Raw genomic sequence first — 14,985 nt, forward strand, 5'->3', positions numbered from 1 at the left:
GTGCCAGTTTGTGCATATCATTCTAGGGTGACTAAGCCCTAATGTTCCCCCTTCCCTGGATGCTCCCCAGTACGAGGGTACAGACTGATGACCAAGTGCTGTGCCAGCCAATATCACCAGGGTCAGTGAAACCACTGCAAGGTGGCACGCCAAGCTAAGCCCACCCAAGAATTCGCCTACCAATGCGAGAGGACCAAGCACCAAGCATTCCTCGCTTCTTAAGCCATCACTACGATGGTAGGCCCGCCCAGCCGGTGAGACCACTCTATATGGGCAACAGTTGTCTCACACAAGGCCTGTGTTACCTCAGTCTCGGTCCTCCTGCAGCACAGTGCCCCACAGGTAACCTCCTGGGTGCGCGGTCAATGCAATCTGGCATGGCTGATAGGTGCACTGGCATTTAGTGCTAAGCTTAGTGTGCAGCCAGCTGGTATTCTGAGGCTTCTGTCATTGCCTCCGAGACAAATACTACGAAACCCCTAACGTATCAGATACTAGACAATCTGTCTCTTCACTCTGAAACTCGCTAATCATTAACAGAATGCCAAGTGACTTAAACAGGGGCATATCAAAACCATGGAAACACCTGGATTTGAACATGTAACCAACAGGTTCAGAGTCAGATACCTTACCATTAAGCCACTGTCTGCTGTAACAGTTCCACGCAGTGCGAAGGCTCTTGGCTATAAGAGGGAACCTCTCAAAACGGTGCTATCTTTATCTGCCTTCACATCGTCTGCAGTCATGTGACCTTGGCTTGGCTCGATGGAGCCACGCAGAGGTATTGAAATGGAATACAAGAGTGCCTGTTAAATCACCTATTCAGCACAACTATCCTTATGTCCCCTGCAAATGAAAGCATGGTCGTCCATGGAACTGCGCAACGCTCGCTACTACAGGTGCAGCCCACCCTACGCAAAGTTTAGTGGCCTGTGCGGAATCTAGGGCTGAGAAGTCACAGCACCCTCACTGGCTAATGGCCTACTAAGGACCCGGCTTCCCTCTGCGTCTGGTTGCTACCACTCAGTTCGTACCCTGAACCACCGGCTGGGAGGTATCCGAAAGTAACAAATAAATGAGGAAAAGAGACAGATCCCGACCTGTGCTCACCTAGCTCCAACATTTCAGTGACACTAGTAAATATTCACATGCCTGCTTGTTTAACATTCCCTTTTACTAAAAATTCGAAGTGCTATTGGTTGACTCTTCACAGTTCGATCTAGTACATACATGAGCTGAAGGTATCGGAGTGCCTTACATGAGCACCCCCTACATTGTACCAGGACTTATGCACAGACAGGATTACCGAATTAAGAGGGGCAGAGTCGCACTTCCCGTGCAAACACATTTTTCGGATGCGGGCAGCGATCACCTAGTGACCACCCCATCTGCTGCCCCACACACCAAGGTTGTTCACCACTGGCCCCTTCAGTTGGGAGTGTAGTGTAACTGCTTACGGTTTAACCAGGGCTTTGTGCATAAACAGGCACACACAGCGTTTGCACCAGAGTCTGACCCCAGAAAGAAAGCGCTTGCGATCATAAATGCATCGACCATAGCCACTGAGCGCTGCCAACAACCACCCGCAGTTGCACTTCCCGCGAGAGGGGGGCCCCATTTTGCCCCACCCACCCAAAAACAGCAGGCCCGAGCTATGCTGCCGGCGGCCCTCGGTTACCCTACCAGCAAAGTCAATAACCTGGCACAATCCTCTACCAAAAACTCCTAGAGATTCGTGGGAGGTTCGGGAGAGCAGCTTAAGGACACAGCCCCCCGTCTAGGGAGACCTCAGCGGCTGTGATACTGCCACTGCACCAAGCTACATCCACTGGTGACTCTTGTATTCTAATGAACCAGTGTTGCTGTGCTATCACCTTAACTGTATACATTAAATCTGCCAAACCAGATTAACTATCCATACCCTTCTTCCTACAACTACCACTTGATTCTAGGCCCAAGGTACGCCTCTAGATAAAATGCAGGAGGAAAACCGATTAAGTGGTAATGCCAAGACTCTGACGAGGCGAGAACAAGCACAAAACCGAGGGACAGTGCCATCCAGTGGCCTAAACACCTCACTGCACCAGGAATCTACATAAACGATCGGTGGTGTAAGAGCTCCTTTGTAAACTCTCTTTACCACGATTTCTAAACATTCTCCTCACCCGGCGAGGAGCTGGTCCGACATGCTATCCGTGAACCTTATCTGTGTCGCAATGTGTTCGCACGCTGTAGCGCCCCCCACCTGCGGCCACGTGGGCGGTGGGCCCCTTACCCCTAAACGTTCTGTCGCGTGGCACCAGGCCCCCCCTGTAACTGCGAGGGGGGGTGGGCACTTGTCCCCCAGCTCCCGAGCACCTAGGGAGCACCTCGCAAATGTTTTGGAGAGGACACTGCAGCAGGTGCTCCATCCACAGATCTATTGGACCCAAATCTCTGTATTGGGACGTGGGGGGGGGGGGGGGGTCAACGCCGGTCCTTGCTGACTAGCGATATTGAACACTAGAACACACCAACATTTACTGCATGAATATTTAATATGAAATCTTCTGTAGACAAGCATGAATTGAAAGATCTCTTCTCCGCAACGGAACACATTAGTCACTTCAATTCTCTGTACTAGAAGGCATTCGTCACACTCCATAGGGGTGTGTGCTCAAGTATTCCAACGGCCCCGGGGGCCCATGGCTTTCCACATTCCGCACTGGAACACCCATAAATCTCCCCAGGCCAATAATTCTGTGCCACCCTTTAGGGTGATCTATTGCAGACTAAAAGAGATTGTCTTACTTATGATTTACCAAAGTCCATTTAAAACCTCTGGTTATTTAAAAACGAGCCAGTGTCAAAGTCATTCACATCTTTCTTACTGAAGTGGACTGAAGACGACAGAGACGACCCATCAAACACCAGGCGCGCTACTGTGAGAGTACCAATTTTCCGGTCAGGCCTCCCGCAGCCCAATGCCTTTCAGTCCGCATGAGGTCAGAGGTTGGAAGGAAGGCCCCCAGGATATCATGGGCACAGCCAAGCCCAACTAATTCACTTCAGACCGCACAGGCCTGAGTACATGCAGCTCTGGCATACAATCTGACCCGGGAATCCAGGTATCCTCAACCCCCGGACAACAACAAAAGGGATGGGGGGTGGCTGGCTGGCCCCGACAAAGACCCCCCAGCCTCTCCAGGACCGCACTCACCGCCTAATTCGACGACGCGACGACTGTAAGGTATACAACCTGCGCACCACAGTTGTGGCCTAACCGTGGTCATTATTAACAACACAATTGCGACTGCACTCTATACTACAATCGAGGTTCAACTATTGACATCCCACCACAAAGCCAGGCGCGGTTTGAACGAGTTGGGGTGTGGGGGAGGAGGGATGTTATACATTAAGACATCCACCGGTCTGCGTGTCCTAACACCATCGACTGTATCGCGAAAAGAACCCCGATACGGGAGTCTGCGCTATATAACCGTTTGGAGTCAGCCAATTACAATGTAGCACCTAGGAACACGGAAGCAGCCAGCTACCTCACGTGCGGCAGCCGTCTGTATAGCGGAACAGCACCCAAGTATATCCAGGGCCGTTCAAAGCACCTGAACATGTGACAGCAAGCACGGTACGTAGCCTCTACCCCAGCGATCGAACAGCCATCAACCCTTATACAAATGACAACACACAGCCTGCATACTGGGGAACAGCTGACACCCCATATACCCGACCCAAAACGAAGGTGCCACCTCACGCCGCCGAACCTGCCGGCACCCAGTGCTACCCAACATGGGCTGGACGGCAGGCGCAGGTCACCACAGGTCACGCGGCCTCCGTGCGGGAGGGCCAGCCACTAACCAAATCTGCCTTAAACGCCCCTCTAGCCGAGACACATGCCCCTGCGGGGGGGGGGGGGGAGATCCAAACAGGGAGCGTTGCCCCCTCTCCCTCCATGCAGGCACCCAACCGTGGCGATGACCGGGTGTTGGTCACACTCGCCAGTAAGAGAAGGGGGAGGGGGGGTTGCTAAGGACTCACCGCACCAAGAGCTCTCGGACCCGACCAAGGGAACGACCAGAGCGTGGCAAAGAGGTCGACCTCATGGTGGGGAGGGCTATATAGCCTCCCCTCAGGTTACGATGCCCCCGGAAGTGACGCCCATCGCGTCACGCCCAGGGAGGAAGAGGGGGGACTCACTGGAGTCCCTGCCCTCAAGGGGGGGCGGGGAGGGGCTTTGGTGCCCAGACGACACTAGAGCGCCGACCGCTCTATTGGCCCCCTGCGGGTGCCGCGGTCAGCGGCATTCCTGCAGACCTGTGCCTCCTGCTTCCTTTGCCTCATTCCTTTACTACCTCAGTCAGCCTCCACCATGCCCCTCTCCTTGATCGCATTCTTCAGGTCGGAGCCCCCAGCTGCCCTCAGCACCCTAGCGCCCCGGTGATTGTTGAACCTTGTTGAGGGGGGTCGGGGGTCGGTTGCAGATGGCTCGGATGGACCAGGCGACGATCTGTCCAAACAGTGAACCTTACGTGATGCTCCGGCGTGTACTCACCCTTTAATGGGGGAACAGAGAATAACAAGAGACGCGTTGGGTCAGCCAATGGAATCAGAGACTACATCTCCCAGAATGCACCTGTTCAGGGAAAGCCAACAACTAGTAGTATGATGCTGCTGCCATGGAGCGGCCCTAGGAGTGACGCTCGCTGGCTTCCTTCGGCACCCGCCCCCCTGAGAGTGGATCTGGGGTCGGGGTAGGGTAGGTTTTGAGGACTGCTGCTTCCCACAGCCCCTGTTCACGCGCTGCTCACGCCGCCCAGACTACGCTCCCTCCAGCAAGCAGGCGTCTGCTCCCCCTTAGGGCGTGGGGTTCCGCACCCCAGGGCCCGCCCACACCCTCAGAAGGCAGGGGCACCGTGCCCGAATTAGCCCTGCCTGCAGGTTACCACCCGCTTCTTCCGCCACAGCAGGCACTAGCAGCCTCCCTACCAGATGCTGCTCCCGGGAGTTCTGCCCAAAAAATAAAAGTGCACCCACGCCCTTGAAGCAGCCACAGAGGCACCATTGTGCGTGCCCCGGAGAGAGCTAAAGATACCCACACAGGCGGCCTTCCGAGAGGGGTCGACCAGCTGCTAGGGGGGCACTGCCCTCAGCGAGGCCTGCCATGAAAACTCACGTGTCTGAGTATGAAAGCGAAGACACTCTGGTCCTGCTCAGGGCGGTTGTAATTTATAGCGTGTCTGTATGGCACTATTGGCAGAAAGAAAAATGTCAATGACACAACAACAGACTAATAGACAAAGAGGGCTGGCAGAAAGCATCGATAAGTATGTATATTAAAGGTATAAATTGAGCAGTATCAGAAGGCCTTGGCTAACACCAGGCCTAAAAATCGAAAATAAGCATGCACTTTAACAGTGGCGGTTTTCCCATTAAGGACAGTGACACACTGTCTACAATACAACCCACTAAAATAAGAGTACAATTACTAGCTGCCACTTCATTTCTTCATGTAGCAAAAATAAATATAAACTAATAAAGGAACAAAAATGAAATACGGGAAGGATTGTCAATAAATACAAAGGGGCATATTATCAAGAAACGGCGTTAAAATTATTGAGAATTCCCATAGAAGCCCATGTTCTGGTGTCAACATGGGCTTCTATTGGAATTCTCCAGGGTATATTATCAAGCCCATTATCGCCGCTTTAGCTGCAGTTCTCTGCTGCTAAAGCGGCGATAATTTTAACGTTGTGCTTGATAATATGCCCCATAGAACCTTAACCATGGTCATAAACATTTAGGGGCATATCAGCAACAACCGGCGATAATTATCGCTAAGCGCACTTAGCGCTAGGATAATTATCGCCGGCTAACGTGGATTTTTATCGCTGAGATAGCGTGCTATTAGCAACGCTTATCTCAATAGCGATAAAAATCCTAGCGCTAACTGCCAAACGTCAGATTATCGCTGGAAACCCAGCAATAATCTCACGAAGTTTGGCGATAGCTTGCTGATAGGACCTCACATTCTTAGCCATGATATCCACCTTCCATAGGATATCATGGCTAAGTCAGTCCTGAAGCAGGCGTAAGGAAAGTAGCGATAACAGGGGTTATCGCTACTTTTCTTGCCGCTATGCTTCATAGCGTGGGGCTGGATGATAGGAGAAATGTCGCTTAGCGACATTTCTCCAGTCATGTCAGGTCAGGAACGCCCACTTTGCATCTCATTAGGGATGCAAAGCTGGGCGTTAAGAATCTGGGCGCTAATTAAAGGTTTCACGCGATAGCATGACCTTGCTGATTAGGCGATAAAATTATCGCCGCTTTTCGCCCGAAGACGGACGCAAAAGCGGCGATAATTTTATATCGCCTTGTTGCTGATATGCCCCTTAGATTTTCTAAAGAACTGGAGTTAATAAGGAAAAAGAACATGTAGGGTTGGAGCAGTATGCATGTACCATGTACTTCTTTTCTAAGGACTTTTGTCCGCTTGAAGCACAACATGGAAAATCCCACCACATTAAAAACATTTAGGGGAGAAATGTGGGCACGAGAGGATCACCTGTAAAACAAGCATTGAAAATGCAATAGGTCTCGCCTTTGATTAAGTTAAAGCCATTTGCTTTGCTATATAATACCATTAGCAAAGCAAATGGCTTTAACTTAATCAAAGGCGCGACCTATTGCATTTTCAATGCTTGTTGTATTTTATGTTGGCTAAAATCTTTTGATATGACGAATAGTGTGATGAATGAGTCAATGGGAGACGTGAGAATAGATGCAGAGCGGACGACTGGATTTTGGGGTGTGGGTACCAGTGAGAGGAATAAGAATTAATGAATAGGGGGGAGGGGGTACGGATGCAAGGGAATAGACGGGTCAGGAGTTGATCTGCGGCATGTGGAGAAAGAGTGAGAGTAAGTACTGACAGCAAGGGGGTGGTAGCACACTTTCAAAAGAATAAATTGAGTGGTTTGAGATGTATATAAAAAATGTGTTTTTTTTAATTTGTGCAATTGTATTTTTTAATCCCACCGATCTGAAAGTGTTGTAGAAATATTCCCCAGGAGTCGTCAGTAAATTTACTCCAAACCAAAAGCAGTCACACGCCGAGGCGACCAACAACTCCTCCTGTGAGTTTACACAACAAGTCTACCTCCGGGCTGTGCAACATCTGTGTCGGGCAGGTAAGACACACTCACACACCCGATAAGCGACACAGAGCACCCCGCCCCACCCCCACTTATACCTCCAAGGTAGCTGCACCCCTGTGCCATGATAACCCGGATGTAAATGCCATATTTGGAGCACCGGTGTGATAAGAAGCCTCCCAAACTAGCACACAACAAAATAACACACAACACTCCTGGGGACCCAACACCCAACGGCATAACGTACAACGACAGGGCCCCCTGCAGAACGTGGTGACCCCCCTTACCTCACCGACATGCACAGAACGTAGGCTGCATGGAGGCCCCCTGGAGGGTGGGGCACTTCTGAGTCACAAATACTGCGCCCCCGACAACACCTTGAAGCTGCCACAGTGAGACCCCGCTCAGCCCTGCAGACACAAACACCCGCTGAGAATCAGCAAAGAACCGGTGAGACCGAGTTCACTTCCACCCTGATGGAAGACAGGCCCGTGTCGTATCTAGAGGCAGCGGGGCAAGACCATTCCCCACTAACAAGTGAGAAGGGCATGTCCAGCCCCACCCTTGCAGGGTGCATGCGCACTGCTGCAGCCACACTTTCCAAACGTGCTGCCTGCTGCTGAGACAATTCACAACCCGCTCTTGCTGGTTCCCTCAGGAGGCCAACAGAGGGAGCCAGCCAGCTGTGAGCACGTGCGAGCATGCTGCGCGAGGCGGCAGGCTGGAGGCAACAGGGCTGTGTCCTGCCTGGAAATGTAGTCTTTAAATCCTGTGCAGTTGTGTACAGTGCAACCAGCCTCACGTGACTCTCAATGCACCATTCGCCATTAGTGCTGTAAACAACATCCTTAAGGCTCAACACCTGCCCTAGCCTGTATCCTAGTGTTTACAACCTGCAAAGTTATGACTAAAGACGAAATGGGCTTAGAAGTGTACAGTTAGGCACTACGTGCCCTGCACTGCTCACGTCCATCTGGCCTCGCCCCGCCCTGGAGGGAAGCAGAGCCTCGGTTACTACACTCCAGCGCTGCTTGTGACAAACCCAGACTCTAGGCACAAGCGTAAAAGTCTGCACCGCCAGATGTGAATGGACTGCACGGCTCAGTTTATCAAAGCACATCCTTCTCCTCTTGGCCTGGTTTTAAGATCCTCGTTAGTCCAGACCTAGCACTGGAGTTAAAAAGTATGTCAACGCCTCTGTGCATGCCAAACATCACTTCCTTTGCTTGTATCACCAGGTAGGGATAGGTTAGAACGCGGTTAAACATTGTCATTCCTTCTATTCGCCATTTTAAATGTATGTTTCAGAGGGCAAAAGACAAACTTTTACTCATTTTCTAATTCCGATTAAGTGGCCTTGGCCCAAAAATACAAGCCGCGACCTAGAATGATGGCCAGGTGCAGGGCCGGCTTTAGTGCTGGTGGCGCCCTCAGGAAGCCAGCACCCGGTGCGGTGGCACCGGTCGCACCGCCCTAAAGCCGGCCCTGGCCAGGTGGCAACACGGATGCGAGTGCAGGGCCCAGACCAGGCCAGATGCCAACAGGGGGCGCCATAAACGAGTCGAGAACCTTCACTAAAGCACACACCGGAGGGAGATGGGATGTCGCGAGAGCAGCCAGGGCTGCCCAATGAAAAGGCGTGAGGGCGAAGGTTGTATTTACATTATCTGTGATGGTAAATTATGTCGTGTCAATCAGGCGTGCAGAACTGCCTTTCATTAAAAAAAAATGCCTCTTTAATCTTCTGTCTCGCACTATTTTAAGTTGTATTCACCTCATTATGAAACAATACTGCTAGGCTCAGAATTTGAAACAGAGAAGCGCGCGCACAGGGAAGCGCGCGCCTTGCATGGAAAGCCTTGGATGCTCACGGGGCAGATGTCCAGAGGCCCTCGGTTCTTGCCTGGGGTCGGTGCCCAATCGCAAGCGGTCTAGGAATATTGAAAATTGCAATTTTAGATTTGGTTTCAACTAAACTCAGCATGGAACAGCCCGCCACAGCACAAGAATAGTTTTATTGCATTAATTTGCACCTGCATTTCTATAGTGCTTCAAACCCACGACGAGTTGCTGGAGCGCTTTTGGTGGGCAGGCAGCACGCTACTCCGATCACCTTGGACCGTGAGTGAGAGTTCACAGGGATAAAGAGTGTCGACCCTCTGCTTTTAAAAATGCCACAGCAGGCACCTGACTCAACCCGCCCAGCTATCTCTGACGCAGAGGCGCAACTAGAGCCAAATTTCGGGGGGGGCTGAGCAAACATTTCGGGGGGCGCTGAACTTTAAGCAATCGGCAGAGTGGAGCTGCAGGGGCTCTTAGATGGGGTGAAACAACAGGGAGGCCTCATTAACATGCAAATGGTCTTTTAAAGACCTGTGAAGTGCTCGGGTGCGGCTGCTTTTTTGCCCGGGAAGGTGTCTCATCCCGGGCTGCCACACACGACGGGGGGGGGGGGCTGAAGCCCTTTGAGTCCAATGGGTGTTGCGCGCCTGCTCTGACGTGCAGTGCCGTTGGGGGTCGGAACTTCAGAGCTCGGTTCAACATGCTCCCGTTTTGAGGCCGCTCCCAGGTTCATGTACCGACTTGAAGCTCCAGGGAGCCGAGACAAACCGGGGAGTCAGCCAGGACAGCGCACAAGCGCTAATTACAGTAAGCCGGCTGCCAAAAACAGTGAACGCCCCGTGCATGGGAGGATGTGGGGAGCAGTGGAGTAACGATAATTGAGGGGGTCCCCTGCAAGGTACCTGGAGGGGCTCCCTCCGCACTCTATCAAGATCTCTCCGGCCGAAGTGCAGTGCTGAGGAGGCCCCCTGGAGGTTGGGCCCCCCCGCACGGCAGGGGATGCGGGGGCCTGTGTTACGCCCCTGGTGGGGAGCGCAGGGGCCCTCGAAGGAGGGTTGGGGGGCAGGCCAAGTGCCGAATTACTCAGACACCTCAGTCCCGCTCACAGCTTTCCCGCCTGCGTGACTCACCCAGATATTTCAAGAGAGGAAATCCTGCGTCTGAACCGTGCTCTCAGGGCCCTGTGTTATGCAGCTTCGGTGTGGAGCCAATGTATGACGAAAACTGCGCCTGGTCCTAGGGCACCTTCATTTCGGCGTCACAGCGCATTCACTAACTGGCAGGGCTTTAAGTGGGAAAACAAAACTGGGGGTGCTCTAAAAGGGCGCGGCATATTTCTGGAAGGGGTGTGGCCTATAGGGCATGGCCAAACTCAAGATAACTAGCATTGTGTGCTTAAGGAAATCATGAAGTCGCATCCAGCAAAGGATAATAAAATAGGCAAAAAGGTATATTTATTAAGTATAAGCCATAAAATACCAAACACTTTAAAACACATGTAAAAATTATTTACATTACTTAGAAATCTATTGCAGGATTTCCCAAAACCCTTGAAGATATTCACTGTGTCTATTTTGCTGGGATTCTCACAACAATTTCCTTCAGCAGCCCTTCTACCTTTTGCCAGCCAACTCTTTACATACGGCTTTGCGTCAAATGTTTCAAATGGAGGACCATTGAGTCTTACCCATAAGCATGAGGAAATGGTCTCCACAAGAAGAGAGGCCCTTGTTGGACACGCAATTAAGTTAATGGTGCTGAAACCTCTCTCGCAATCCGCAGTACTTGCTGGCAGGGTTTCCATGCAAACTACTAGCTTTTTTAATGCTTCAGAGGTTTTCTTTGCACCAAAATCTTTGAAAAGTCTAAAAGCGTGGATAGTATCTCTTGCTGGCAACTGAAACTCTGAACACAATTTCTGGATATCTGTTTCACCATAAAGAATGCATTCAGAATGGATAATGTTCTCTTAAAAATGCTCACTTGGATAATGTTCTCTTAAAAATGCTCACTTAGATAATGTTCTCTTAAAAATGCTCACTTGGATAATGTTCTCTTAAAAATGCTCACTTGGATAATGTTCTCTTAAAAATGCTCACTTGGATAATGTTCCCTTAAAAATGCTCACTTGGATAATGTTCTCTTAAAAATGCTCACTTGGATAATGTTCCCTTAAAAATGCTCACTTGGATAATGTTCCCTTAAACCCGGTGAATAATGAAATTGACTGAGACCTTCGGCTCGGAGGACTCCTGCTCTTAGCGTGTGGAACGTTATTTCAAAACTAATGTGACTGAGATGTTTTTCAAAAATGCCCCAGCTGCACTCGTGGAGTCAGAGAATCACCCAAAGAAGCCTTTTCCCATATATCACAACTGTAAACACCTTCCTATTACACTACAACGGATTAGTTGGGGCAACTAATGTGTAATTAGAGATTGGCTAATGTGTAGGCGATAAGAAATTTTGTATATTTCCCTTCACATAAATGCGATGAAAATGCAATTAACTGTAAGCTGTAAAACAACATCGTCATTTGCGTACATGATTGCTAATCTACGAATGTATCGTATTGTTTACTATTAAAATGCAAAATAAAGGTTTTTTTTAAAAGTTGCGTTTTCCCAATCACAAAAATAGCGCTTTCTTAAATCATAAAAATAGCGTTTTCTAAAATCACCCCGGTGATTACCATAGTCAAGTCACCAAGCTTTAATCACCCCTGCCGCGGCCCGCCGGTAGCGCGTGTGATCACAATCTCCCCCTCTGTGCAAACTCCGGTCACGTGTTGGAGCCGGTTACCTTAGGATGTGAAGGGGGCTCTGCGGTCCGCGCTCATCTCCGGTGAAGCCGCTTTCGCCGGTGGGACGCGCCTCAGCCTCAGGTTCAGCTCCTTTGCTCGATGACAAGCGCGAGGGAACCCCGGTTGCTAGGGAATGCCTCACGCCTCTCCAGACTCAATGTAGCTGGGACGACTCCTGGTGGCCTCCCGCCCTGGGCACCGCACCCAAACCGACAGACCATGCAAGCAACCTGGGCTTCCTCCTGGACTCCTCCCTCTCCATGACCAGGCAAGTCAACAACGTCTCCTCGGCGTGCTTCAACATCCTACGCATGCTACGGAAGATCTTCTGGTGGATCCCCACCGAGACCAGGAAGACCGTCACCCAGGCCCTCGTCACCAGCCGACTGGACTACGGCAACGCCCTCTACGCCGGTACCACCGCCAAGCTCCAGAAGAGACTCCAGCGGATCCAGAACGCCTCAGCCAGACTCATCCTCGACATCCCACGAACCAGCCACATCTCCGGACATCTGAGAGACCTTCACTGGCTCCCCGTCAACAAAAGAATCACCTTCCGCCTCCTCACCCACGCACACAAAGCCCTACACGACCAAGGCCCGAGCTACCTCAACAGCCGAGTCAACTTCTACGCTCCCAAACGCCACCTCCGATCAGCCAACCACGCCCTCGCCGCCGTCCCCCGCATCCGAAGAGCGACTACAGGAGGAAGGTCCTTCTCCTACCTGGCCGCCAAGACCTGGAACTCCCTCCCGACCGACCTGCGCCTGACCCAAGACCACCTCTCCTTCAGGAAGAAGCTGAAGACCTGGCTGTTCGAGCAGTAGCGGCACCCCCCCTCCCCCCCCCCCAGCGCCTTGAGACCCTACGGGTATGTAGCGCGCTTTACAAGTGTCACTGATTGATTGATTGATTGATTGATTGATAGCTCCGCCTGATGAACCTCCGCGTTGCTGGGCGAAACCCTTGTTGCTGTGACCAATCTGAGCGTGGCTCGGAAATGACGATCCCGGGCCGGCGGTGGTGAATACCGGCAGGGTGTTTTCAAGGCTCCTTCTCAGAGCGGCGAACCCAGCCTCGGGCACATAACACAGCTTGAGGGGCGGCGGTGGAGTCAATGCACACACAGCGCTCGGGGGCAAAGCAGGCGCTCCAAAGTTCCTCAGCGGTGTGTTAATCTGCACAGAGCGCAAGGGACACGATCCTGGGGCAGATCACGCTTCAGGCAGAGTAAGGGGGACACAGCACACAGCAGAGAGTCCCTTGGTCCTCTTCCTTAGCAATCACAGCAACTGTAGGTCAGCTCCCAGACAGTCGGCAATGGCAGCACTTTTCCTCAGTCTTCCTGGCTGTTCTTCTTGTGGCAGGGATTCCTTCTTGATCACAAAGTTTCCTAATCTAATTTTACTGGGGCTCCAGTCCTACTTTTATACCCCAAAAGTCTTTGTTCTTCTTGTGTGAGGGGTCCTGGACCCAGTCTAAACCAGTTCTGGGTGCACTCTGCCAGTGCACCTCTTCTTCAATTGTGAGTGTGGGCCAGGGACATCAGATGCACCGCAGGAGGTCGAGCCAGCATTGTGGCAGGCAGGCACAGCCCTATTGAGACCCAGGTGCTACTCCTCCCCACCACTCTTCATGTAGATGGGGCTATTCAGCCTAGTGATGACTCAATCAGCCTCCTGGAGTCACCCCCAGCCCCTGTCACTCACAAACCAGACAGTCAATACACAACCAGGCAGAGGCATACAGAAAGGTTGAACAGGAAAATAGTCACTTTCTAAAAGTGCTATTTCCAAACTTAGAATTTAAAATCCATCTTCACTAAAGGACGTGTTATTAAATTCTGAGTTCAGGGATACCAGATTCCATATGTCTATCTTGCCGTTATGAGAAGATATGCAGGTAAACATGTTACCCTACCTTTGACCTTTGAGGCCCGAAAATAGAGCCCCCTAGAGACCTCTTTCGAGGCCCCCCAAAATAACTGGGTGGCTCAGACCCCCACAGACCCCCCCCACTTAAAGCCCTGCTAACTGGTCCACTCTTAATGTGCGTGGAAAAAACTGCTTTAATGCGGCAGGAGTCCTGGCTAACCCCAAGCACTGCTAACAAGCACGGCCTGTCATGGGACATGAACGTCTCTTAACAGGGCAGACAGAAGATGTGCATGCAGGGACTGCCTTTACTGGCGGCGGGAAAAAAAAGTCCCTAGAGTATCACGCCGCCAGTAAAGCATCCAATCCCCGCATGCACATCTTCTGTCTCGTTTGTCTCCCCGCGTGCACGTTGGAATCGTATTGATTCCAAAAGGCCTCTGCATGGTAGGGTAGCGCATGCGCTGCTTTCCCCAGGCCGTGACCTAAAAAAAAAACAAGATGATGGACGGAGTGTTAAAACATTTCAAATTAGTCTTGACCCTGTTCCTCATGGGAACAGTCCAGCCCGAACTGCCAGGCTGGGTCATCCCTGAACCGGAAACAAGCATCCTGGGACAGATCCCGGGGTAGGGTGACCAACTGACATGGAGGCAAATTGTGGACATGACTGTAAAAATTGAAGACAAAAATTCAGGACAAAAGCTCAGGACAAAAGGTCAGTTTTACAGACACATCAAAGGAGAGGCCATACCCCACTATTCTATCAATGTGCTTATTTACTATTTTCTACATAGTAATATACATTCACTATGGTGTAATCGACTCTATTTGTTCCTCAGTGCACTCAAATAGCCGGTCATTCGAGCCATCTCAGTGATTAAATAGAAGGGCTGTCTTGCAGGCTTCCTCTCAGGTGTTGTAACCCCACAGACCTCGCCATTAGGAGCTAATAAAGAAAAGGTCGGTTAAGCAAAAACAGCGTGTGAGGAGTTTAAGCAAAGGTGATGATTGAATGGGCTGGCACTCCTGAGGATAGGGAGAAAAGACAAGTAGCACAGTCTTGTTGAAAGTCTGTTTTACCTGTAAATATTTTACAAATATTAGACACTGGATACAGGGCCCGCTGCAATTTAAAGCTATCTTAAGGTTAAAGGCTAGCGCAAAGTAGATAATACCTGTTATCAGAAAGTTTCAAGTGACTCCATCAATTCACGGACATACTGGCTCCAAAACAGCCTTAACATTTGCTAATTGCACACATTTGCATTTCTTTGGAGAAGCAGACACTCTGGCTAGAAGGCTCCTTTCTTTT

The 14,985-nt window shown here is 51.0% G+C and overlaps 1 protein-coding gene across 1 annotated transcript in view; it reads right to left on the minus strand.

Annotated features, from left to right (window-relative positions):
* LOC146782917 (UDP-GlcNAc:betaGal beta-1,3-N-acetylglucosaminyltransferase 7-like) overlaps positions 1–7,701 on the minus strand; it is a 66,659-nt gene extending 58,958 nt beyond the window's left edge. The window contains exon 1 of the mRNA XM_085639433.1: positions 7,439–7,701. The gene's annotated coding sequence lies outside the window, so the exon portion shown is untranslated. The remainder of the gene's footprint in view (positions 1–7,438) is intronic.
* Between the last annotated feature and the right edge of the window lie 7,284 nt (positions 7,702–14,985).

The sequence above is a fragment of the Triturus cristatus genome, chromosome 12 (genome assembly GCF_964204655.1).
Source record: "Triturus cristatus chromosome 12, aTriCri1.1, whole genome shotgun sequence".
Classification (NCBI taxonomy): domain Eukaryota; kingdom Metazoa; phylum Chordata; class Amphibia; order Caudata; family Salamandridae; genus Triturus; species Triturus cristatus.